General features: G+C 42.6%; 1 protein-coding gene and 1 pseudogene across 1 annotated transcript in view; one reads left to right on the forward strand and one right to left on the reverse strand.

Moving 5' to 3' along the window:
• Positions 1–27,606, forward strand: part of LOC124795818 (neuroendocrine convertase 2) — a 1,530,590-nt gene that overhangs the window by 79,403 nt on the left and 1,423,581 nt on the right. The gene's annotated exons all lie outside the window — the stretch shown is intronic.
• Positions 7,931–8,048, reverse strand: LOC124796642 (annotated as a pseudogene).

Consider the following 27,606-nt stretch of genomic DNA (forward strand, 5'->3'; position numbering starts at 1 on the left):
GTAGGATGCAACACTTTAAGCTAGTGACTAGCTGTGAGAATTTAGCTTTTGGCCTACGGACGCAGCATAATACTGTTTTGTAAGGTTATATTTAGTTTTAGTTTTAGGTATGCAGCAACACAATGTGGATTTTGCTAATTCTAACAGTACCGACCCTTGAATGTACGAACCAAGCATTTCCTATCAGATTTAATGTATAGGTTGATTAGGTATACCCGATTTTTAATATCTTGAGTGTTGTGTAATCCTGATACAGAGAAGTTAAATTTTGGAATCTATGTTGCCAAACGAGATCAGACTTTTTCTCATGTAAAAATTCCAAGTATTTTTAATTACGGCAGTAAGTGAGAATTGTAGAACAGCTTATAACTTCACTGATTTTGAAGTTAATGTAAAATGTTTCATATTAGATTTTGTGAAGGAGAAACTTTATTTTCAATGCAATTTTCGAACCGAAGCATTCGGTCTTAGCATATCCCGTATCAGTACCTCATCTTCTGCCATGTCGTGTTTGTTTAAATCCAATGAGTATTTTTTAAAAAGAAATGATTTTTCACTCAGAGTGAGAAAAATATTAATGTGCCAGAATCAGAAAAGTATTAATGTTTGTAACAGGTTCAATGAAGGCAGTATTGCACAGCACTGAGTCAGCATCCAAAATTATCGCTGAACATTTGCAATGTTATTCATTTATCAACTAATCTACTGATTATTTGTATGAAGATATTTTGCGGCCGGCATTGCACTTCGCTGAGCCTAGATTGAATATTTTGTATGCGTACTATGAAAAGAACAGAATACTAGATTACATCTGTTGCCCTGCTGAAGCGACTGAGTAAATTTCAGAGGAATCGATTTCATTATAGACACTTCATTCTGATTTTCCAGGGTAAGTTGTTTAATTTTTCTTTGGATTACAGTAAAACTGGTTAAGCACACCATTTGCTGAACAACGCATTACACAGTAAATTTGGATAACACAAAATATTTTTTAAAGAACATTACAATATGTATCTTCACTGTCAAATAATAATAATAACAGTTCGTACATAGATAATGCTCGATCCACTGGAATAACTTCCATCATCAAGCTTGAACATACAATCTTTCAGCTTATAACCTAGGCATTAAATTTCTAATACAGATTTTGATTGTATTAAAGATTGAATGCTGTAGTTTGAGTGTATACAGGGTGACAATCACTGAACTACGTGAAATGAAATCGTCATAACTTGAGAACTGTTTGCGTTAGGACATTTAACTGCACGGTTGGCCGCGAGCCATGATGGAAAATAGTATGCTCATTAGGGTCTGGTTTAGCGACGAAGCCCACTTCATTTGGTTGGTTTCGTCCATAAGCAAAACTGGCACATCTGGGGGGACTGAGAATCCGCATTTCGCGATCGAGAAGTCTCTTCACACTCAACGGGTGACTGTGTGGTGTGCAGTGTCTAGTCACGGAATAATCGGCGCGATATTCCTTGATGGCACGGTGACTATCGAACGGCACGTGAAGGATTTGGAAGATGATTTCATCCCTGTTATCCAAAGTGACCCTGATTTCGACAAAATGTGATTCTTGTAAGACAGAGTTCGACCCCATCGAAGCAGGAGAGTGTTTGATGTCCTGGAGGAGCACTTCGGGGACAGCACTCTGGCTCTGCGGTACCCAGAGGCCACTGGCATGGACCTCGATTGGCCGCCATATTCTCCGGATCTGAACACATGCGGCTCCTTTTTGTTGGGCTGTAGTAAAGACAAGGTGTACAGCAATAGCCCAAAAATCATTTTTTAGCTGAAAACGACCATTCAGGAGGTCATCGGCAGCATCTATGTTCCGACACTTCAGCGGGTCGTGCAGAATTGCGCTATTCGTCTGCGCCACATCGTTGCCAATGATGGCATGCGTATCGAGCATATCATAACCTAAATCCGAATATCTGTAGTGATGTTAACATGTTGAATAAAGAGTATGCACGCCGTAGTTTGGAACTAATTTACGTTTTTTTTTTCTATAGTACACGCATGAGGGTCACCCGGTATTTGACGCCGACGTGGCTAGGCAGGCTAGAGCGTTCATTATCTATACTATTATATAACGGAAAGTCGTTGTTATACGTTGTTACCAAAAATCTCGAAAAGCACCTGACCGATTTACTTAAAATTTTAACACGATGCTCTCGTAAACATTGGGATGGTCTTAGGATACATTTTAATAATACATATAATATATAAATATTTTTGTAATATATAAAGGGAAAATGTTGTTGCCAAAAGTCTCGAAAAGTTCTTGACTGATTTACTTCAAATTTTTACTCGACACGCTAATAAACATTCAGATGGAAATAGGCTACATATTTTTTTTTTAATGACGATGTACAAGTCTTCTCTTAAGACCGATTGCGAGAAAGAAAATACTGTCCTGTGCTGTGAAAATGTATAGTTCCGTTTTCTTTCTTGCAGTTAATTCAGCTGCGATAGCAAGGTATTTAAACCATTAGACAATTTGTTTCTTTGATTTATTTTCTTTCTCTTTACATATAATTTCAAACAAAAATTGTATACATAGTGATGTGTGTTTGGTTTTCTTCCTTGCCAGTCGGTTTTTACAGAAAACACGAAAAGTATATCCATGGCTTGTCGGCTTGTGATTAGAATACTACAACGGACTTTGAATCGTCCGAACCTTTGTAATCCTATCTATTTGCAGATTAAAACTCTGTGAAATACTGTCACAGAAGCCGCTATCTTCGAAGATACAGCAGCTGGATGCGTCTCTTTTATATCTTGCATACTTATGATCCCACGGATTTACCCATTCATTTTAGGTGACATCAATTCTCAAGGAAAGTTTCTTTGCAATAACAATGAAAGAGGCTCAAAGTCAGAGATAGTGGGAAGGAAGCTAGATGGAGGTTGGATAGAGGGGGGGGGGGGGAGGGAGGAGGAAATGTACAGATTGAACAGGTAAGAGGAGACGGACAGAAAGAGGGGGGGAGGAGATGAATCACAAAGAAAGGGGAGAGGAGGTGGTGATGGACAAAGAGAGGTGGGAGCAGGTGATGGGCTGAAACGCGCAGGGAGAAGTTTAGGGTGTGTACCCATTTCCCATAGATAGTTAGCAATAGCGAAGAATTATCGGGTTCGCTATTGTAAAATAAGGTAAAAGCCAATAAACTATTAGCACACTTTTAACATGTTTGAAACTCGTGGCTTTCAATGAAGTAGTGATTTCAGACGATAGATTCCGAAACCTATCCACGTTATTATAATATTTCTCCTCCTCAGGATGTCACAAACTCTTTCTTCGTTGTATTAAACTTAAAAAGTTCTCAAAATCCATCTATTGCCTGTATGTACGTTGCAAGACTCAATCGAAGAAAACAAACTGATTTGAATTCCGCCTACTCTCGGGCGTTGAGATCGGTTGCGTTCAGACAACTCACGTACTGGTGCACTGACTGGAAAAGATCAGCCACCTTCGGCCGATGTCGTTCGTCGACGGAATGCTAAAGTGAATGGCTAAAGTCCCATGTAGTTAGACGAGCCAAATAGCGCATGTCAGTATTCTACGCGTAGAAAGCAAGCTATTATGGCACAGAGTGCTAAAAGAAAGTCAGCAGTTGTTGCTTTCTCTGCGGTCGTTGCATTATGTGCCGTGGCATTGAACAACACGAAAAGAAGAAAAAGTGGATGACCATGCGAGAAAAGAGGAGAAATTTGACATTTCTTCGAAAATTACTTCTTTTAGAGTGCGAATACTCGTTTCTGAATTAGTTGAGGGTAAGCGAGGATAACGATCGATTCCTATTGGATCTTGTACAAGAGAAATTAACGAGGCAGGACACTGCGAAAATAAAAGTAATTATTTATTCCCGGAAGTTATCAGTGTCTGTAGTATTACAGCCACTCATGAATCAAAGTCTGTCAAAAGAACTTTGCTTTGGTACGTAAACATCCTGACTGCCAAAAATGGTTCAAATGGCTCTGAGCACTATGGGACTTAAAATCTGAGGTCATCAGTGCCCTATACTTAGAACTACTTAAACCTAACTAACGTAAGGACGTCACACACATCCATGCCCGAGGAAGGATTCGAACCTGCGACCGTAGCAGCAGCGCGGTTCCGGACTGAAGCGCCTAGAACCGCTCGGCCACAACGGCCGGCTTCATGGCTGCCAGCACCATTTTTCTTTGAGGTCTCACTGGCATGATTTCTCGGCGGTACGGTGAACACTTAGTTGTTATTTTCATTTTAATTTCCTGCGCTGTTTTGAGTGGCCTATATTCTTTTGACGAACAGCATGTATGGTGTAATTCTATCACGTTTTTGCTCTGTTAATATTTGCTTTTGATATCAGGAAGACAGAGCAACAGTCCATATTGTCAATTAAAACACGTGTTATTTGCACCAAGTGGCCATATTCTACCTTCTCGCTTCTCCAAAGCGCTTTGTCAGCGCGCCGCGGGGACTATGAAATGCACAGCTGCGCACGTCTTCATCGTTCGAAAGCTTACGTCTCGTAAACGCTTCGGCTTCTATCGGCAGCTTTCGTTTAATATCGTGTGCGCTCTTATGCACCTATAAAGACTCACCTTCGATCCCGTGCAAGATGTTACACACAATTTGTGGGTAACAATATGTTTAGGCAATCCGTTCAACTTCATGTAATCCTATTGCGCGCAGAAAGGAACTTGTAAATAAGCATTTCCGTAAGTCACGACAGTGAAATGGTTTGTATACGTCAGTTGGTTGTATGGAATCATCGCAGTAGGAAGCGTCCACATGGAGACGTGACAGAATGACAGAAAGGAGATATCAGAAGTGTTCATGACAGCATCGTGAATGAAGCTGTCAGTTTGTTGCCTTATCAACGCGAACTGTCCAAGAACTTGTGCACCACTCGCATGGATATTGCTTAGCGTGGAGATACAGTAATCGACAGGGATATGAAATTGAAACTCCTTTGCAATGCGACGGGATTTGCTGTGTTAATGAAGGTCATTCTAAACCAGTTTCCTTAAGGTCAAGTGCATGCTCTGAATATCAAAGTAACGTCAACAGATTCGAAGAAGACTTCCATTTTAGGGAAAGGTAGACACTAAAATGAATTAAGAGGAACTGTGCAAACATAAAAGTACAGAGAAGCGCAGACTCGAGCTTGCTGAGGCAATCACACACTAGTTGGGCATAAGGTATAGTAATGTCCTAATAACAGACCTAGGTAATGGTGTAATTCTATTTGATCGTACATCTAGAGCTCTTCTGAGGTAGGCAGTAACAAATGTAGAGATTTAGCCAAAACGTACTTAGGATATACATTACTTTCCTTTTATTTTATGTAAAAATATTTCAAAATTTTGTTTTGTTTCTTCGTTGTATATTAACAAGAATTGTTGTTAACATACCTTATCTCTCTCTGTCTCTTTTTCTTTCTCTCTAACATTGCATATTATAATGTTTATGCATACTTAAGAACTGTTTAGAGCTTTCAGTTAACAGATCCAGAATTTATGGTAAGAAACTGAATTGAAAAACTGAATAATGGAGTGTCTGTGTTGTATCGGATTCAAGCAAGGCAGAGGGCGAAACGAGGTACCGGTGGACGGCCTACTCTTCCAGAAGATGAAGAAACAGGCCGCCGAGACCATACACCAGATCCGACAAACATACCACCAACACTACCACCCAAGCACAGTTGGGAAAAGGCGAGGAAGAAGGTAAATATTTACCGACCTGGTGGTGGCCTGATTGGTTAGAGGCTGGGGAAAATTTGGAAGTGGGACCGTATCGATTTAAAAGGAATCGCCCTGGTATTTGAGCAGTGCGATTTGAAGCTACCACGGGAAATGTAGACCTAGATGGCTGCCTTTGCACCTCCTCCGGTGTCTGAATCGCAACGCTATTTCTCGTGGCCACTGCAGAGAGGTCTGGCATTTATCCTGGGACGTCGGTGCACAGCCTGGTGTTCAAGAAGCAACTTAAGCGCCAATCTGACCAAACCCAGGGTGCTAAAATTTCATACACTGGCAGGATTCTAGCTGGTTATCACTGGATTTTAAGCTAGCATACAATGCTCCTGACCGACGCCAGACAACGATTAATATCTTTTATCTGTTCGTTTCTATCTTTCATGACACAGAACCTATATTCTAAACGTATGCTGGTGAAGTGCTACATTGTCTCTGACATAATTCACTCCATTTCTGTCCAACCATATAATTTTACCTCTAATTCTGAGAAACCCATTTTTCTTCCTTTAACTGATATTTCACCTTTCTTGTATGGCCATCAGCGCTTGTACGAGTACATATCACAAATACTGTACTATTTTTTCTTTTTCTAATGCGATTATCTCAGAAAGGGAGATGCAAACCTAATAAGTGTGGATGATTGGAACTCTGTAGTAGTGAAAGTAATAGAAGAGTTAGGGGTGAATATGGGCTCGATAAGAGCAATTAGAGAGAGTAGGAGGATTGAGTTTTGCAATTACTTTCAGTTAGTAATACCGAAATCAGAAGAGGGGAAGGTGTGCTTGGAAAAGACTTGGAGATACTGGAAGATTACAGCTGGTTTACACATTCCGCAATCAGATACTAGATTGTAAGCTGCATGCTGGAGTAGATGTAGACTCAGATCGAAATTTAGTAGACTGTAGTTTAAGAGAATCGTCCGGAAGAATCAATGTGGGAATGAAGCGGATATTGAAGTACTGAGGAACGGAGTGTTGCGTCTCGGAAGTAGAGCAAAGCTGTAGATACTTATAACAATTACCGCAATTGGCAGTTCAGTTGAAGAGAAATGGAAATCTATAAAAAGGGCAATCACAGAAGTTGGAGATGCAAATATGGCTAGAAGGAAGATAAATGCGAAGAATCTTTGGGTAGAAGAAAAGATACTTAAATTGATTCATGAAAGTAGAATGTACAAAAATACAGAAACATTCGGGAAAAGACATGATTACAGCAAAGTAAATCAATTAGGAATCAAATTAACAGGAAGTGCAACGACGCCAAGGAAAATTGGCTGCAGGAAAAATTCGAAGAAACTGAAAAGGAAGTGGTCGTCGGAAGGAATGTTTCAGCATATAGAAATGTCAAAACAACACCCGATGATATTAAAAGCAATGGAGTCAACATTAATAGTGCAGCGGAAATCCCACCGTTAAATGCCGAGTACCGGGCGGACAGGTGAAAGGCTTCTACCTGGGGAAGAAACTGCTTGGTACTGTGATAGAAAGAGAAGCGGGAGTCGATATGGAATACGTAGAACATCCAGTATCACAATTTAACAGAGATCTGGAAGACTTGTCACTCAATAACACAGAAGGAATGGATAAAATTCTATCGTAATTTCTAAACCCATTACGCAAACTGGCAAGTAAACGAGTCTTGCAGTAGGTTGGTAGAAACTGAGTCTGGAGGAATACCATCAGACCAGCACTACTATACCCATCCACTCAATCCCAAAGACTACCAGCGCTGATAAGTGCATCAACTGTAACACAGCTATGAAACTTCCTGGCAGATCAAAACTGTGTGCCGGAGCGAGACTCGAACTCGGGACCTTTGCCTTTCGCGGGCAAGTGATCTACCATCTGAGCTACCAAGCATGACTCACGCGCCGTCCTCACAGATTTACTTCTGCCAGTATCTCGTCTCCTACCCTCCAAACTTCACACGTTCTTGTAACACAGCTACCTTAACAATTCATGAAGCCAACTCCGTCCAACAGGCCTTGGAGGGCCCAACGGTACCGACCGGCCGCCGTGTCATCCTCAGCCCACAAGCGTCACTGGATGCGGATATGGAGGGGCATGTGGTCAGCACACCGCTCTCTCGATCACATATCAGTTGACGATACCGGAGCCGCTAGTTCTCAATCAAGTAACTCCTCAGTTTGCCCCACAAGGGCTGAGTGCATCCCGCTTGCCAACAGCGCTAGGCAGACCGGATGGTCACCCATCCAAGTGCTAGCCCAGCCCGACAGCGCTTAACTTCGATGATCTGACGGGAACCGGTGTTACCACTGCGGCAAGGCTGTTGGCTTCATGCAGACAAGGTACCGACAAAAATAATTTACAGAAGACTGAAAAAAGTTAAGTTGATGAGCATCAGTTTAGCTTCAGGAAAGATAAGGCACCATGTAAGCATTTCGTCCGTTGCGCTTCGTAATGGAAGAAACACATAAAAATATTCAAGATGCGTTCACAGAATTTGTCGATGTAGAAAAATCGGACTATAACACAAAATGTTGCATAATGTTCAGAATTCCCAGGGAAATAGGTGTAAGCTAAAGGTAAGGTTGGGTTATACACAATATTTTACACGAACCAAGAGTAAAAATGAAAATGGAAGACTAAGATCAAGTTCTAATTAGAAATGGTTTAAGACATGAATGTATGTCCAATTATATATCGAAGACGCTATTACGGGAATGAATAGAAGCGTCAGGCTTGGGATTAAAATCGAAGTTGAAAGGATGTCTATGAAAATATTTGCTGATCACCGAACTAAAATGAGGAAGAATTAAGGGTTAGTTTGATGGAATGAATATTCTAATGAACACGCAGTATGGATCGAGAGTAACCGGAAGAAAGACGAAGGTAATGAGGAGTAGAAAAAATGAGCCAGATAAACTTAATATCAAAATTGGTGATCGTGAATAAGACGAAATGGACGAATTCTACTACCGTGGAAGCAGAGTAATCTGACGGACAACGCAAGGACGTGAAAAGTAGACTTCCTCAAACAAAGAGCGCATACTCGGCCAGCAGATGTCTACTATGCCTAAACATATGCCTTAATTTTAGGAAGAAATTTCTGTTAATGTACGTTTGGAGCACAGCATTGTATGGACGAGAACCGTGAACTAAGGGGAAACCAGAAAAAATATAATCGAAACGTTTGAGATACGGTTGTATAGAACTGTGTTGGAAATTTGGAGAAATAAGAAGGTTCTCCACAGAATCGATGAGGACAGGATAATGTGGGAAGCATGATTGGGTTTTCGTTAATTCAGCGTTTGAATGTCTTTCCAGTACTTACGAGTAAGTTAAGGATTGGCGTCTCGTTTGTTAGTGAATCCTGTGAAATTTGTGCTGTGCGTTTCTGTGTCTTAATGATATGTGTTTATGAGTCAGATAAGGGGAACTAACACAGAAATCCCCAGATAAAACTACATGATGGGTGTTAGAGCAACAGTCATTAATCTGGCATATGGATTCCATCTGGACCCTGCTAACCTATTTATTTGAAAAGTATGTGTACTGATGGTGCACTTATTCTACCATATAATTCGCTAATTACGTAATGTTATTGGGGAAAGGCTGGAGAAGCAAGTTCAAAATAATTGCCATGAAAATCGCATGCGATGATTTAAGTAAACATCTACAAATTAAACCTGATGTGAATCCTGACCTTCTCTAACGCGATTTCACTGAGATACTGAGTTACCTGTCACGATGTATCGCCGTTTTAAATCATTGCATTCGATGTCTTGATCATCAGCTACCTTAATTTCGAAAAAAATTGGTGCCGTTGGTAACAGTGTGCATTTTAGGTCACCGTTCGCAAAGGATAGTGCTCTCATTTTATTGCACTTCACTGCGATGAATTTATCACAGGTTATTTTATACTGAGAAAAACGGCCAACTTTAGCTGGGACTTGAATGGTAACTTGCGTGCAACAACAAGACACGCAAACTGCACATTTGTAGGTGAGGTGGTATACGAACAAGTTGTAGCAGTTGTGATAGAAACTAAAACAAAAGAAACGTCCATGCTATGTACGAAGGGAGATTTATGATTACTTCCATACCGCATTGCGGCGAGTTGGCACAATAAAAATGTGTGTGTGTGTGTGTGAATTCTTATTGGACTTAACTGCTAAGGTCATCCAGTACCTAAGCTTACACACTACGTAACCTAAATTATCCTAAGGACGAACACACACATCCATGCCCGAGGGAGGACTCGAACCTCCGCCGGGACCAGCCGCACAGTCCACGACTGCAACGCCGTAGACCGCTCGGCTAATCCCGCGCGGCGAGTTGGCACAGTGACTAACGAACTGGACTAGTATTTTAAGGAATAACGCTGTGCTCATGAATAGTAATATCCATATCTGTAATACTAGTGGAAGAAATGATCTTTATGACCCTTTGCTAAAAAGCTTTCATTGGCTCAGAAAGGAATCCAGTATGCATCAACAAACATCTTTTGCCCAGTGTCACTGGAGTGTCATCAGGCGCGGCCGGCACTCTGCAACACATCTCTGCCAGGCGGGCTGGAACAAGCACAGCCCCTGCGACTCAACGCTTTCACAGTCGAGAGAGCCAAGAAATGTTGCAGCTCGACCTGCAGAGGGCCTTCACATACACCAGACACGAAAACAGGTAGCGCGCACAACCGCGAGATGGGTCGCTCCTGCTGCGGACCTTTTGATGCATCCTCCGTGACACGTGCGGCCAATCAAATGGAAGTACATCAGCGACATACGAGTATTTGCGACCACACAGCCCTGGTGCAGGCAGTTCATAGCTGCCAGTCAGTGTGTGCTTTCTGCGGCGGACCCAGCACCTTTAGCAACCGCACGCGCATTCTCCCCTAGTGGGCAGCACTAAGTTCGGCGACGTGCTCGCAAGAACCGTCGCCATCATTCGTGACTGTCAGACGCGTCCGGTGAGATTGAAGGGACTTTGAAATTATACCGATCTTATCGGAACCTTTCATTCGGTTCAGACTTAGCCTGCCATTGGGAGCGTTGACAAAGATATCTCAGAGAAGAGTTAAAATCTTCTGGGTTATTAGGCCACTTCATATTTCTTCTAAAATGATCGACATTTCGATCCCTCTGCTGGGATCTTTCTCAGGATCTTCTGGTGTCCACTACTGCTGTTCTAGCATTAATGGACACAAGAAGATCCTGAGGAAGATCCCAGCAAAGGAGTTGTAACGTCGATCATTTTAGAAGAAATATGACGCTGCCTAGTGACCCAGAACATTTTAAAATCAGCGACAACGGCCAACAGACTTACATGTTTCAGAGTGTTCAGTCTAGTGGGTGGAATGGAGAATATTTCTAGGTGCCCCATAATAGGACTGTGTTATCATGCATTCAGTGAACTTTCCGTTTAGCCTAAGGTTTACTTCCAGGTTATCAATACCCTTAAACTTTGTTTGTGTTGAGGTTGAGTATCGGTCAAAAAAGCCCATTTGTGTTAAGTTGAGAAAAATCATTTTGTCAGCAAATGCAGACAGAACTTATTCTTACGTTTTGTCGGGGGAGTGTTCTGAGCCCGGAATACTTCAAACGTGAAATACCTCAAGAGGGTAAGTTTTGAATTCAAATCATTTCTTCTCAGTAACTCCTACTGTATGGACAATTTTTCACTTAAAAATTGGTAGCCTGCAAAAAAAAAAAAAAAAAAAAAAAAAAAGGACTGTGTGCATTCAGTAAGCAGAAGTCTTAAGAAATACATATTCCTCTGTTCGCCCACAAAATTCAGAGCCTATAAATACAGACGCCTGGGCTGACGTACTGTTTTATGGCTTCCGGAAGGCATTCGATACAATTTCATACGTCGTTTAGACAGAACAATAAGAACTTACCAAGTCTCGAACCAGATTTGCAACTGGATTTTCAGGACGTCCTAGCAAATATAACTTAATACTCTGTTCGTATCGTAGCCGGCCGGTGTGGCCGTGCGGTTCTAGGCGCTTCAGTCTGGAACCGCGTGACCGCTACGGTTGCAGGTTCGAATCCTGCCTCGGGCATGGGTGTGTGTGATGTCCTTAGGCTAGTTAGGTTTAAATAGTTCTAAGTTCTAGGGGACTGGTGACCAGAGATGTTAAGTCCCATAGTGCTCAGAGCCATTTGAACCATTTTTTTGAACTTTGTTCGTAACGAGATGACGATGCAAGCTGTAAAGGTAATTTCGGCTGTACACCAAAGGATTGTTATAGGCCTTTACTGTTTACGGTATACATAAACGATCTGTTGGATAGCTCTGTAAGTTTTTTCAGGCTTTTTGCAGACGACCGTATGGTCTATGGGAATGATGCAGCGTCAGATGGCTGTAGAGAAATGCAGGAAGTGCTGCGGAAGACTGGTAGTTGACTCTGAGCGTGAAGAACTCGGTAGTACAAAAACTTTAGGGGCTGGGTTAATAAAAAGTAGGGAAAGTTAAGATGGTGTGGTTTTACTGCTTCAGGTGCTACACACAGTCACCCGCCACTTACGTAACGCACAGAATGTTCGTACAACCACACGAAACTCATAGAAAAGTTGGTTTAAATGTCGGTTATGTCGCTAAAGAGTTGACACTTCATGTGCACTTCGTCGTTTTGTGGTACGGTCGCACTGATATCACCAAGACTCTTTAGCCGTGATGATTTTTTACAGAAAACAATTTATCTTGTTTTGCGTCGTTATAATCAAGTCGCGGCAGGTGTGCATGTGTCGTTTCCATTCTGGAGTCAAGATGTCCAGTACAAATTTTGCACACACTTTTACTTACTTCAAAGCATTCTGGAGAATGTCTTCGACACTTGATTTAGAAATGTCGCTCCACTACAATTTTTTACACATAAACGTTTATACACTACGGCTCCACGTACAGCACAATGCCAACTCTCAATTGATTGTTCGAATGCACATCTGTTGTTTAAAGTTGTTGCTTCATTGCCGCCAACTTAGTCATTCCGCCGTCGTCGCTACGTCAAGAATTAAACCAGTCTCCCAACTGTTTGGACAGATGATGTGAAATGTGACGTATTTAACACAAGTAGGCGAAGAGATCAGTTACTGTTAGATTACACTGTAAGCATTACGTCACTGGAGACAGTATCGGCCTTGAAATACCTAAGAATGTCTGTCCAGAGCGGCCAAAATTGGGAATACCACATAAATGTAATTATAGGAAAAGGAGATGCCAGACTAATGTACTTAAGCAAGTGTAATTTATCCAAGAAAGAAGTGGCTTGGACGCTTACAAAGTTGCATTAAGTATAAGAGGCAGAGGTCTAACGAAGAGCGCCACATTTCGTCGCAGGCTGAGAGCAACGGAGATGCTCAACAAATTACAGTGAGCAGACTCTACAGCAGAAGCGTTGTGCTTCGTGGAGATGTTTACTCTTGAAATTCCGGGAGCGTACGTTCGAAGAAGAAATTGGCTATGTATTACTTTCTCCAAGATACGTCTCGCGAAATTACCATAACAAGAAAAGAAGAGAAATTTGAGCGTATACAGAGGTCTGTCGAAAGTCATTCCTTCCATGCGTCAATAAACCAAGTTAACTGGGTTTCTGAATCAACCGAAACTTCCGATTCCATCCTGAATTTACAGAAAATTGTGATACCAACAAGTTTGTTTAGCAATATATATTTTGATTTCGGTTGACATTACAAAAGTTATGGTCTTTATGTCAGTACGCTATACTCTGAAGAATCTATCAATACTCTCTTCCAAAATTAAATTATAAACAAAATACTTTTTCATGGACGCCAAATCTCTTTGAAAAGTGAAATGTATAGGATGATCAAGATTTTGTACCGTAAATGACTTACATATTAGTTCGGTCGTACATGCTGTACATGCTGAATTCATCTTGTTTACTCAGGTTTTCGTTGCTTCTTTTATAGAACATGCAGTTTCTATCCATTCTCTTACTATTTAAATCTGTCTTCCAATTTTCCCTTCTTCTATTGTCATCTGTTACGGAGCTGTCTTGATATTTGTCACATACTGAGTCTTCTCAGTAGAAATACTTAGAAATGATTTCGACGACTATCTCTTTGTTTGGTTGGTTTAATAAGCAGCCTCTCATGGATAACTCAGAAGTAAAAATCCTCGGAGTAGTGAAGAAAACTGAAATAATTTAATAAAAGCAAGTCTTCCGGTACAGGCGGTATACCAATTGTTTGAGAATATGCCGATGAACTAACTTCATACTTAACAATTATATACAACACCTCGATCGACGAACGATCCGTACCCAAAGACTGGAAAGTTGCACAGATCACGCCAATATTCGACAACGGCAATAGGAGTAAGCCACTAAATAACTCGCCCATATCATTAACGTCGATATGCAGCAGGATTTCACCGGCGGCTTGTTATCAAATTGCTTGCTTCTGGAATAGCGTCTCAATTATGTGACTGGATTCGTGATTTTATGTCCGGTAGGTGGCAGTTCGTAGTAACTGACGGACAGACATCGAGTAAAACAGAAATGAATTCTGATGTTCCCCAAGGTAGTGTTATACACCATCTGCTGTTCCTTGTATATATGAACGAATTAGGGAACAATCTGAGCAGCCGTCTTAGTCTGGCGAAGAAGCTGTCGTTTACCGTCTAGTAAAGTCATAAGAAGATCAAAACCAATTGCAAAATGATTTAGATACGATATCTGTGCATTGCGAAAATTGGCAATTGGCCCTAAATAATGAAGAGCGTGAGGTCATCCACATGAGTGCTAAAAAAAATCCGTCTAACCTCGGTTACACGATAAATCAATCGAATATAAAGGCCATAAATTTAACTAAATACCTAGGAATTATAATTACGAACAACTTAAATTGGAAAAACACATAGAAAATGTTGTCGGAAAGGAGAACCAAGGACTGCGTTTTACTGGCAGAACACTTAGAAGATGCTACAGATCTACTAAAGGGGCTGCCTACACTACGCTTTTCCGGCGTCTTTTGGAATAGCGCTGTGGGATGTTGCGTCCTAAACAGATAGGACAAACTGAATATAACGAAAAAGTTCAAAGAACGGTAGCACGTTTTGTATTATCGAGAAACAGGGTAGAGGTGTCACGGACATGATACAGGATTTAGGTTGGAAATTATTAAAACAAAGCAGTTTTTCGTTGCGATAGGGGATCATCTCACCAAATTTCACTCACCAACTTTCTCCTTCGAATGCGAAAATATTTCGTTGACGCCGACCTACGTAGGGAGACACGACCATGGTAATAAAATAATGGAAATCAGAACTCGCATGGTGAGGTATAGGTGTTCATTTTCTCCGCACGCTGTTTGTGAGTGGAATAATAGAGAATTAGTGTGAGGGTGGTTCGATGAACTCTCTGCCAGACACTTAAGTGTCATTTGCAGAGTAGCCATGTAGTTGTAGATGTAGCTATAATGATTTCGACAATATCGTATGCAAGTTGATATGCTTTAATGTTCACTAGATATTACACAATCAATTTAAAAATACGGATATTAATTTGTCTTTGAGAATGACGAGTTAAGTTTGCTTTCACTGCTAAGCTAGGTGTGTGTGTGTGTGTGTGTGTGTGTGTGTGTGTGTGTGTGTGTGTGTGTGTGTATAATTTGGGGGGTTTGCAAGGGGGGGGGGCGGAGTTATCTGGTCTTGTTCAAGGGCAGTAGTATCGCATAGGTTGGCAAACTCTGATTTAGACAGATGACAACATAGCGGCAGCTTAATAGAACGGAAAATGATACGATTTTTGTACAAGGAAGTGTTGTTAGCTGTGTTTACGATGTCAGGTTTCAGGGACGTTCGGCGTCAGGGCACGAGTCGGTCGACCTATATATTACACGACAGTTGTGGGCGGTGTCAGAGCATTTGCGCAGTCACGTGTGTGCCTGATGTCAGCGGGTCATCGAGCGTTGCTAATTACAGGAGCGGCCAACGTCGACCTGGTCGAAGTGGGGCTTCTGGCATTCAGATGACGATGATAGCCCGAGCAATAATCACGATTTGGCGTGACACCTGAATCTACAATGCTATCGGGAGACCAAATTCTAAGGTCTCTTTGTTTATAACCTGTAAGATGGAATGTAAAAAAAAATAGGGAGAAGTAGATATTCATTTCACTGGTAGAGTTGTGTAAGTCAACAAGAGAAATTATGAAGAAGGAAACGCTGAAACTAAATATTCTCATTGTGAAAGCAACCATTCACGTGCCACTCTGTTGGAACAATAAACAGAAGTTTAGTCGCGACGGGTACTTTTCAAGGACCCGTCACCCCTGTATTACCCACAAACACTTTTTCTTTTTTTTTCTTTTTCTAGCAGTAACTTGCGGCACATTCCTTTGTTTCATTCGTCTAGATGAAACGAAATGTTCCAATTTACCTTTTACTTGTGCTATGAACCTATGCTAGACGTTTTCTGGAACTTGATGACTGTTTCGATAATTAGTCTACTTCTGTCCGAAAGTAAAGTATTTTGCGTCCCATGACAAGAGTTGTCTGTTAACGCCGTTTGAGACCTGTATAGCTGTGGAGTGCTGTGACAGCTCATGGAACAAAATAAACTGAGTAGACTTTAAATGAATTCATCAGACCTCTATACGAAACGAGTCTGTAAGTGCTAAGCACTAAGTACAGTTTTGTAAACTTTTTAACTTACGGTTTAAATATGGTCTTCTAAAGGAGATTGCGTATTATTAGGATCTTAACTTAGAAAGGACATATAACATATGAGAGTCCTTCGGAGAAACTTTAGAGGAGTATTTCAGTGCATCTAGGCATACATGGAAACGACTGTAACGTCAGGCATCTGCAAATACAAACTAATGTGACCGACACAATATGTGGTACGAGGTGCGTCCAATAAATAATGCAACTCTATTTTCCTCTGCCAACTTTGGTTGAAAACATACCGAATTTGTTATGAGACACCGTGGAATGTTTCTGTTTCAGCCCTATGGTTTATGAAGTTCCAAGTTCGGAGGCGCTATAAGCAGTCTTAAAAATGGCGTCTGTAACGGAGGTGCGATCCAAGCAGAGTGATGTCATTGAGGTTCTTTTGGCTGAAAACCAGAGCGTCACAGATATTCATAGGCGCTTGCAGAATATCTACGGTGACCTGACAGTGAACAAAAGCACGGCGAGTCGTTGGGCGAGGCGTCTGACGTCACCGCAACAAGGTCACGCAAACATCTCCGTTCTCCCGCGGGACGGCAGGCTGCGCAGAGCTGTGACTCCTGCAACGTTAGAATTGAAGAATCGACGCCAGCGTGTTCATCGTGACAAAAATACGAACTAACTTCTCCTTCTCCTTGACAACGCAAGGCATCACACAGTCTGCGAACCGACAGACACACATAGCACTTCATAGGAGCGTTCTTCCTTATTCATCCCACTGAAGATCTCGAACCTTTCGACTTCTATCTTTTTGGCCCACGAAGAGTGCACACTGCGGGAAGCTGTGATGGGAAAGTTACTGATGCAGCAAGGCGTTGGCTCCGACGTCGACCAGTAGAGTGGTACCATTCCCGCATAGGGACCTTCTCAGTAAGGTGGGACATAGCCATAGAACTGAACAGAAATTATGTTGAAAAATACGGTTTTGTAGCCAAAAGAGTGGGGAATGCTGTATTGGGAACTTGAATAAAACCAACCTGCTTGCTTTACTTACCGAACGACCCTCGTACATAAGTTACGTAAGGCGTAATGCATGTAGCGCTTTAAGAGTGGTTGCAGGTAACTGTGTAGGTCGTTGAGATGTGGGTACTCAAAATGTATTATTTGGAGAATCTCAGAGTACTTGCGTAAAACCTACCTGGCATGGAGCAAAATGCAAGGTAATGTGGTGTAATAATGAACAGCGATGATATCCTTCGAATACGTTATCACAGGTTTATCATTAGTTTGCAAAGAGTAGGATTAACACTCCCACGTGATGTTAGGCGCAGCTGCCGAATAATGAGAAATATCGAACTTCGAGAGCATCGGCGGATGTGTTTCATATGACTTCCCTCAGATCAATGTTTAACATACTTGTCTATCTGTGATGATTTTTGAGATGGTACAGCGCTATATGTGCAAAATGTTCAAAGCAGATCTGCATTGTTTCCATATAAACTATTTTATTAGCATCTGCAGATGCAATGTACCCTAAAATAAAAGAGGCTTAGGACGGAAGTGTTATAGGTTAGGTGGCTAGTGTTGAACGTCCCGTCGACAACGAGGTCATTAGAGACGGAGCGCAAGCTCGGGTTAGGGAAGGATTGGGAAGGAAATCGGCCGTGCCCTTTCAAAGGAACCATCCCGGAATTTGCCTGAAACGATTTAGGGAAATCACGGAAAACCTAAATCAGGATGGCCGGAGACGGGATTGAACCGTCGTCCTCCCGAATGCCAGTCCAGTGTGCTAACCACTGCGCTACCTCGCTCGGTGGGAAGTGTTATAATCCACGCAAAGTTCTACTATATGATATATCATAAAAAATGATATTTGATTATTTATGATAACAATAAGCCTTCTCTGTACCTGTTTCGGCATGGAATAGGAACAGTGCAAACGAAACAGTTAGCAAATATTCCCATCAAGAATTTACTGGTGTCTCGTCTAATATGTAAGCAGACACAAATTCTAACGAGTGAGAAGAATAATCCTGAAGAGTGAGGGGTTCACCGGCTAAAGTCTCAAATCATTATGTCATTTTTGTGTTTCGTGGAACAGTGTAATACGCATCTGGTGAAGAGCGTTTTACACAGTTTTTCGGTTATATGTAGAACAGAAACAAGCAGATATTTGGTGTGAAATAACATGCTTTGTTGTTTGCGTAAATATAAAGGGAACGGAGAAAGCTCTCATTTGTGTCGCGTATGACACTCGCATATTGCGACTAGGTGCAGCTTTTGGCGCGGGTGAAACACGATATCTGAACAGTCTGTTACACGCAGGTGCGTAATGAACCAGCCAGCACGGCGCGAGCTGATGATAGCTGGCACACGAGGATGGGTCACAGAATATGGGAGATTACAGGACAGTCGGTAGTGACTTCGGTGAATCCTCAGTACTGCAAAGCAATGTTTCCATACGCTTTAACCGACCACGGAACTCACCTAACCCCCATGGATGCATAGTGGGCGATCAATGGTCAACGATCAGATCGCCGCAGATTTGAATACTGGCGTCAGGAATTAATTTCTGCCATGACTGTACAGAGAGAAATGCACCGCATAGGATTCAGCAGCAGGACAATTCGATTGCCACTAACTTCGCATGATTTTTGGCTAATCAGTGTATTTGGAAGTTAAATCACTAGCAATGTTTCCTCTGCATTGCTTCTTTTTCACAAATCTTTCCGTTCTGTTGACTCAGAACATTATAACCTTATATATCCAAATTTAAAAGCACTCAAAATCTCCAAGGTTGTCAAAGTTGCACAGAAACTAGAAATTTAGCCAGAATTTCAATGCAAGATGCAAGATGCTTTTATTATTTCAACGCAACTCTCTCTCGAAATCTGGCAGAAAACTCAAAGAAATTCTGCACGTATGTAAAGTACACCAGCGGTAGGATGCAATCAGTGTCTTCACTACACGGTAGCAATGTTGATGTTAATTAATGACAGTGCCACTAAAACAGAGTTACTGAAGAAGGTTTTCCGAAATTCTTCTACAAAAGAAGACGAAGTAAATATTCCATGGTTCGAACGAAGAACGACTGCCAACGTGAGTAACGTGGAAGTAGATATCCTCGGCGTAGCGAAGCAGCTTAAAAAGGCAAGGTTGCGGTTCAGATTGCCTACCAGTCATATTCCTTTCAGAATATACTGATACAATAGCTCGGTACTTAGCAATCATAGACAACCGCCAGAAAAGTTGCCCTAGTGGGGGCGCCACAAGAAATGCAACAGTCGTACCGCTGGAGTCGACGGAGCCAGTCAGGATGTAGCCCCACGTGATTAAGTGGCGTCGTCTGGTGGGCCTCCTGGAGGACGGAGCAGGTCTCCTTTCAGCCGCGACGCTGTTACTGTGGTGTTGTTTCCTGGAGGTGAACTTAAGCCGCGGATCTAGACAGGTGTGATTACGCTCAGTTATGTTTCACATTGTTTTCAGAATAAATCTTCTAATTTTTAATCAATTCCGACTTTCCATTTGGTAGATTGTACCTGGGACACAACACAGAATGTCTAAAGGCCGAATTTCACTGATAGTGATGAAAATAACAGTGATTATATAAAATCCAAGATGGAAAATGGAATTTCCCTTCGCTCTTGTTCTCCGTATACGTAAATGTTCTGATCGACAGGGTGAGCAGCAATCGACTGTTTGCTGATGATGCTGTGGTGTAAGGGAAGGTGTCGTCGTTGAATGTAGGAGAATACAAGATGACTCAGACAAAATTTTTAGTCGGTGTAATGAATGACAGCTTACTCTAAATGTAAGAGAAAAAGTAAGTTAGGGAAGATGAGTAGGAAAAAGAATACCGTAATGTTCTAATTCAGTATTAGCAGAACATGTCGATTAAATATCTAGACGTAACATGCAGAGCAATATGAAATGGAACGAAACGTAAAGAAGGTAATAGCGATGGCGAATAGCCGACTTCGGTTTATTGGAACATTTTAGGAAAGTGTGATTCATCTGTAAGGGATATCGAGCATAGAACGCAAGTACTACCCATTTTTGAGTACTGGTGGAGTGTTTGGAATTCCTATCAGGTCGGATGAAAGGAAGACATTGAATCACTCTAGTGGCGGGCTGTTAGATCTGTGGTCGGTAGATTCGGTCAACACTCGAATAATGCCGTGCTGCTTTGGGAACTCAAGTGGGAATCTGTAGAGGGAAGACGTACTTCTTTTCGTGGAACATTATTGAGAAAATTTAGAAAACCGGCATTTGAAGCTGACTGCTGAACGATTTACTCTCACCAAAGTACATTTCGCCGTAGGGACAACGAAGACAAAACAAGATCAATTAAGGCTCGTATGGGGGATATAGTTAGTCGTTTTCCTTTCACTCTTTTTGCGAGTGGAACTTAAAAGGAAATGACTAGTAGCAGTAGAAGGTACACTCCGCTTGTGGAGGTTTTATGCAGCTGTACATGTAGAAGGGATATAGGTGGTTCGCAATAACGTTCGCGTACTGTACAGCTGCGATGGTGCTGTGGAATGCTACCATGAGCCCTCATTGAGCCCCAGGTGAATGTCCCGCGTAGCATAATAAGCACTATTATGCTAGTGGGAAGCACTCCCACCGGCCTTCGTTAAGTGGCGCGATCCACATTTCCAGTAGCTGTTCGGCTGGACTGTACCGTACCCAGGCGTGATCAGTGACCTGGTCTACAAAGATCTGAATGGGCGACACGCATCCGATGTCCACTCTCTATGACCACGCTGCAATCGTAATTGAGGACTTGGTTTTTTTTTTTGGCCGGGGGAGAGGGGAGGGGGAGACTTGTAGATATTGTGTACTACAGAGTCGCCTGTTGGACAAAATGCATCTATCGTCAGACCTTGTACAGAATATTACTTTACAGAGGGGGTAAGCCTCCTACCTTACGTCCTGTGAAGGAGGCATGAACGTCCAACACCTTGTCGCCTGTTCTTGGCTTCAAAGTCTTCATTTTATATAGACGCTTACCACAATAGCAGATGATCAGCCGATCAGCTTCACAGTTGCCTATATGCTCGTTCCCTGGAGCAGGATTGTAATAATCTGCCCTACACTGAAGAGCCAAAGAAAGTGGTACAGCCGCGCGGTATTAGCCGAGCGGTCAGGGGCGCTGTAATCATGGGCTGTGAGGCTGGTCCCGGCGGAGGTTCGAGTCCTCCCTCGGGCATGGGTGTGTGTGTTTGACCTTAGGATGATTTAGGTTAAGTAGTGTGTAAGCTTAGGGACTGATGGCCTTAGCAGTTAAGTCCCATAAGATTTCACACACATTTGAACAAAGTGGTACACCTGCCTAATATCGTGTAGGGCTCCCGTGAGCACGGGAAGTGCCGCAGCACGACGTGGCATGGACTTGACTAATGTCTGAAGTAGTACTGGAGGGAACTGACACCATGAATCCTGCAGGGCTGTCCATAAATCCGTAAGAATACGAGGGGTGGAGATCACTTCTGAATAGAACGTTACAAGGCATTCCAGATATGCCTAATAATATTCATGACTGCAGAATTCGGTGGCCAGCGGAAGTGTTTAAACTCGGAAGAGTATTCCTGGAGCCACTATGTTGCGATTCTGAACGTGTGGGGCGTGGCATTGTCCTGTTCAAATTGCCGAAGTCCGTCCGAATGCACAATGGAAATGAATGGATGCAGGTGATCAGACAGGATGCTTACGTACGTGTCACCTGTCAGAGTCGTATCTAGACATATGAGGGGTCCCATATCACTACAGCTGCACACAATCCACACCATTGCAAAACTTCCGTCAGCTTGAACAGTTCCCCTGCTGACATGCTGGGTCCATGGATTCATGAACTTGTCTCCATAACCGTACACGTCCATCCGCTCGATACAATTTGAAACGAAAATCGTCCGACCAGGCAACATGTTTCCAGTCGTCAAAAGTCCAATGTCAGTGTTGACTGGCCCAGGTGAGGCGTAAAGCTTTGTGTTATGCAGTCATCAAGGGTACACGAGTGGGCTTTCGGGTCCGAATGCCGATATCAATGATCTCTCGTTGAATGGTATTCTTAGACCTAAGTCGCCCTAAAATGAAAAATCGTATTTCATTATGTAAACTGGCGACGTTAATAATTAATCACTTATTATTACAGTTGTTGGTTTGTGATTTCTTCGTCAATTTACGCAACCAATTACAATTTTTCATTTTAGGGCAACTTCAGTCCAAGAATACGACGATGTGTAAAGATTATCACAAATTGAACGATATTTTAGATTGATCTGAAGATGCCTCGTTAAAGAGACGAAACCGGTAATCAATAAAGAAATTTTGCGATCTGGACGTAAGATTATTAACCACACATGTTTTTCCCAGAGTGTGTTGAAGATTAAACCTTCCGATTGTGCCTCCCGTATCAATTTACATATCGCCATCATTATGTTTCTCTTTGTTTTCGTTCGTCCTGTGTGTTGCTTGACAGCACTTTTAAGTGGGCAGCAGGTCTGGTCAGTGGGTACTGGCATACTGACTATTGTGGCCCAGTACCGGGATGCGACTGTTCTCGGAGTCTTCTGCCTTTTCAGAGAAGGCTCGCAAAATTGTGTTCCTATAGGTTAAGAGGCGCCAGCCATCTGGTGAACCGACTATTGAATAGTTTGGTTGTATGCTCAGTGCAAGTTTAAGGCTACGACCTCAGTGAAACGTGGCGTAGAGCGGGCAGAAGGCTCGATGATGTAGTAGTGTCCTGAGTGATAGTTCCTTGTTCAGCGGTGTGTAATAGCGTTCTGCACAGGTCAGACCAGCAGTGGAGTCGGAGACATTGCTATCCAGTTCGATACTAAAGGAAATACATTTCTGAAAGGCGATTTATCCAGTGTAAGGAAAGGCCCATGTACTACAGTGAAACAGAGAGCATTGTTTAGAGAGTTTAATACAATGTATCATAGTATCTGCACCAATTTCCGTTCAACTATATCACCAGAGAACAAAACTATAATTACCTTAAGGTAACTAAAACTAAATTCAACATTTTTTAATTTTATTTTCAACGAAAATAGTATTACAGAATTTAAACAGCTACATTTAACATCACTAGTGGCAAGAAATGTACGACACTTGTTTGTGAATTACTTTTGTCCGAACAGAAGAACGACATAATAAAGACGTTCAGTTACCGTCAATATTCAGCTTGTTTGTTATATCCCTTCATATTTTGCTTCCAGTCGACCCATTTTTGTACTGTAAATAACTAGATAACCCAATTTCTTGCATTTTTTGTACCGATGTGACATTTTTCAACGCACATGGCTTGCCCCTTGTTGCATACTCGAAAAACTCCAACTGGTTTTTGATACACGCGCACGCTTCACAGGATGCTGTTACTGCCAGTTGCACGCGTAGGGTGCCAAAGCGTGTGCTTAGCGTAGAAATTTCCCTGCCTGGGAGACACAGCAAGGTTGTGGAGTCCAACGGTTCTCGGTTTACCCTGCATCGCCGTTAGACAGTAATCAAAGAGATCCGACTATGGATCGTGTCTATTGCTACCCCCGTACTTTACACCGTCAGGAGAAGCAGCAGTTGCATTTGGCGATAGCGGAGTGATTTTCAAACGTATATAACTGTGCTTTCATCTGCTGTCGGATGGATGGCTCTGAACACTGTGGGACTTAACATCTACGGTCATCAGTCCCCTAGAACTTAGAACTACTTAAACCTAACTAACCTAAGGACATCACACAACACCCAGTCATCAAGAGGCAGAGAAAATCCCTGACCCCGCCGGGAATCGAACCCGGGAACTCGGACGTGGGAAGCGAGAACGCTACCGCACGACCACGAGCTGCGGACCATCTGCTGTCAATCTGCCCTTGCGACACCAGTTCGAAATGGCAGCAAGAACGTCCATGCCCGTCTTTAGAAGAGTTTCTGTCTTCAGACAGCATCAGTGACTTCATCTTGGAGGAAGCGACAAACTCCGTTTGCTGTGTGCGAATGCCCTTGGTATTCCACACGCATTCGACTAATCCCGTGTGGTTATCTGTCGTGATGCGTGATTCCCGATTCATCTTTACATCGTTTATGTACTTTCCTTACAGCGTCACGTGCCCGTAACGACAGTGGAGGTGAGGTGGGGGAGCGGGGGCGGGGGGGTGGGGGCGGGTTGTATCTTGCTTTGGGCAGTGGTCATAATGTGTTCGCTCGTCAGTGTTCCGCAGTGCTTACTATCGGCATGAAGGCGATTTTTGTGCTTTCTTGCGCTTTTGTATTGTGTGTCGCCGCAACGCTTGTAATGACAACGAGCCGCAGAATTACTGACGATGTAAATGGTGAAATCACTTTACACAAAGAAAGAAGTCTAATTGTCCTAGGATCAACTACGCCACCAGTAGATATGCTCTTAGTTACATTCTTCTGTGTATGTGGCCTAGAGGAGTACCTGCTTGCAAACACACGATAAACTAATGAAAACATACAGTAGATTTAGCTTAGTTCTGCAAAGACGTAAATGGGCGATGCGCTGCGGTGTTGTAACATTGGACACACATTCGGGAAGAGTCCTCCGATCATCCCGATGTAGTGTTTTTACAGCTCACCTAAATTCTTTCACGTGTGTGATGGAGTGAATTTCTTGAATTGGCTGCAATTCGATTTTCTCCCCCATCCTTATCCAAGCTGAATTTGTGCTCTGTCTCTACTGATCTTAACGTCTACGGGACGTTAAATTTTAATATCGTTCTTTCACGTTTCACAAAAGAAAAAAAAAAACCATTTCACAAGAAAGACCGACTACCTGTAGGAAAACACTATTATACGCTGTAAACATCTGAACTTCCGTTTAGAAAATAACTGAAACAATGATCAATTTTTACGCCATGATGTTCTGTGACCGATTAGTTGACTCGTTACATCAAAAGTGAAGAATGTTGTTACTGTCAAATATTTTACACCGATCTGCCGACCGGAGTGGCCGTGCGGTTCTAGGCGCTACAGTCTGGAACCGAGCGACCGCTACGGTCGCAGGTTCGAATCCTGCCTCGGGTATGGATGTGTGTGATGTCCTTAGGCTAGTTAGGTTTAATTAGTTCTAAGTTCTAGGCGACTGATGACCTCCGAAGTTAAGTCGCATAGTGCTCAGAGCCATTTGAACCATTTGAACCATTTTACACCGATGTCTTTAATATCTTTGGTCTAGCTACTGCATGGTCGTTCCACATTAAGTTAAAAATTAAATCTACTAATGGTCATTTATGCTTATTCGAGAACAACGGGAACATACATTCATTCCTCATGTAGAGGGCAGTTATCGGTCGCCTTTGATACATTCCTCGTTCATGCAGGAAATGTCATCTCGCTAACAAGAGATTTGTTAACCTCTGGTCGACAGCTAATATAAACAAAATAATTCTTTTCCTCAACTCAAATTTTTTTTTGTAACATGTATGTGAAATTCGTTTTTCTCTCCCTCGATGATGACAATTACACAAAAGAATTTTCAACAGGTGTGCGTGTGCGTGAGCGTATGCATGTGCGTGTGCGTGTGTGTATGCGTGTGCGTGAGCCTGTGATATCTCAGCTCTCTGTGGCCTACACTAGCAAATAACATTGTCAGCTGTGTTACTCAACGGCCGTGTTACCAGATTAACCTCAGGAGCCCGGAAAATACTAAAGGAGTTTCCATTTCACGTCATGTTACGCCATGGGCCGACTGCAATATCTTTCAATATCGCTGTTACCACGAAAGCAAGCTTAATACAGAACTGCAGTGCACGTGGATATGCCAACAGAAATGACATTCGCATCTCTGCTCACTGGCCTTATAGTATCCCAGTAGCTGTACCCATTAATTTTGTAGTACCTGAACAAACTGAACGAAAGAAGCATCTCATACATTCATGGGAATTCAATTCTCGTTCTTGCGGAAGGTCAGAAAAAAGACGTGTAGCTGAGAAGAGGGATCTTTTTGAGGTTTCTGCTGGCGCTGGGACCCCGTTAAAAATTTTTACTCCTCGCTCCCGGTATGCAGCATCCGCAGTCTCGCTGTTTATTCTAAAAGGAACTCGTATGGCGTGGAATCCCGCCGACACTGCGCAAACTCCTTGAAACAAAAACCGGCGCAATGTACCTCAACTCATATACTGCTGATACTCATTCCAATGTCTCTTACAGGTCTCGAGAATGATAACAAAAATAAAATTTTTGTACTTTTACTATAAATAATTCTGCAAGAGTTTTACTCTTTCTGTGTAGCAGCCAATTCACTGGATCGCATGAAGCAAAACTCGCAGGGTATTTTTGGGATGGCACTGTCACACTCTCGCTTTTTTAATGGAAATATCGCCAATGTCTCTTCTGTTTGTTCGGATCATTTTTGTGCCTGACGCTAAAAGACAATGTATTGAGGTCAAATATACGAGGGCCGTCGAATAAGTAATGCGACATACTTCTTTCTCGGTCAGTAATTGAAAAAATTCGGAATTTGTTGTGGGTCATCGTGGAATATTTCCATTTCAGCCCACATAGCTTCGTGAAGTTCTCATAAGTTGTGGCGCTATAGGTAGCCTTCAAACTGGAGTCTGTGAAGGAGATGCATCCAAGCAGAGAGTTGTCACTGAGTTGCTTTCAGCGGGTGGCTAGAGCATCGCAGATATTTGTAGGTGTTGCCAGAATGCATACGGAGACCAGGCAGTTAACCACAGCACGATGAGTTGTTTGTGAGGCGTCTGTCACCATCCCAAGAATGTCGCGCAAACCTGTCCGATCCCCCTCGTCCTGGCTGGTCGCACACAGCTGTGACCCCTGCAGTGTCGGAACTTGCTGACACTCTCATTTGAGGTGATCGACGGGTCACAATCAAACACCGCCCTGCACAACTGGACGTTTCTGTGAACACTCGTCCACCAATTCGCGCACTCAAAGACGTCTGCCAGCTGGATTCCTCTCCATCTAATAGAAGACCATAGAGAGCAGGGAAGGACCATCTGTAGGAAATCGATTGCGCGTTAAGAGGCTGATCATGACACTCTTTTGTCGAACATAGCCACAGGCGATCAAAGACGAGTACAACGCTTTGAACTGGAAACAAAACGGCAATACATGTGGCGCCATACCACCTCCCTCCGATGAAAAAGTTCAAAACTGCACCCTGGGTCTGTAAAGTCATGGCGACGGTTTTCTGGCAGTCTGAAGAGCTTATTTTGTTTATATCCTGTCTCATACTGCATGTGGTGTCACTGTCAGACACCACACTTGCTAGGTGG

The sequence above is a fragment of the Schistocerca piceifrons genome, chromosome 4, assembly GCF_021461385.2.
Source record: "Schistocerca piceifrons isolate TAMUIC-IGC-003096 chromosome 4, iqSchPice1.1, whole genome shotgun sequence".
NCBI classification, from domain to species: domain Eukaryota; kingdom Metazoa; phylum Arthropoda; class Insecta; order Orthoptera; family Acrididae; genus Schistocerca; species Schistocerca piceifrons.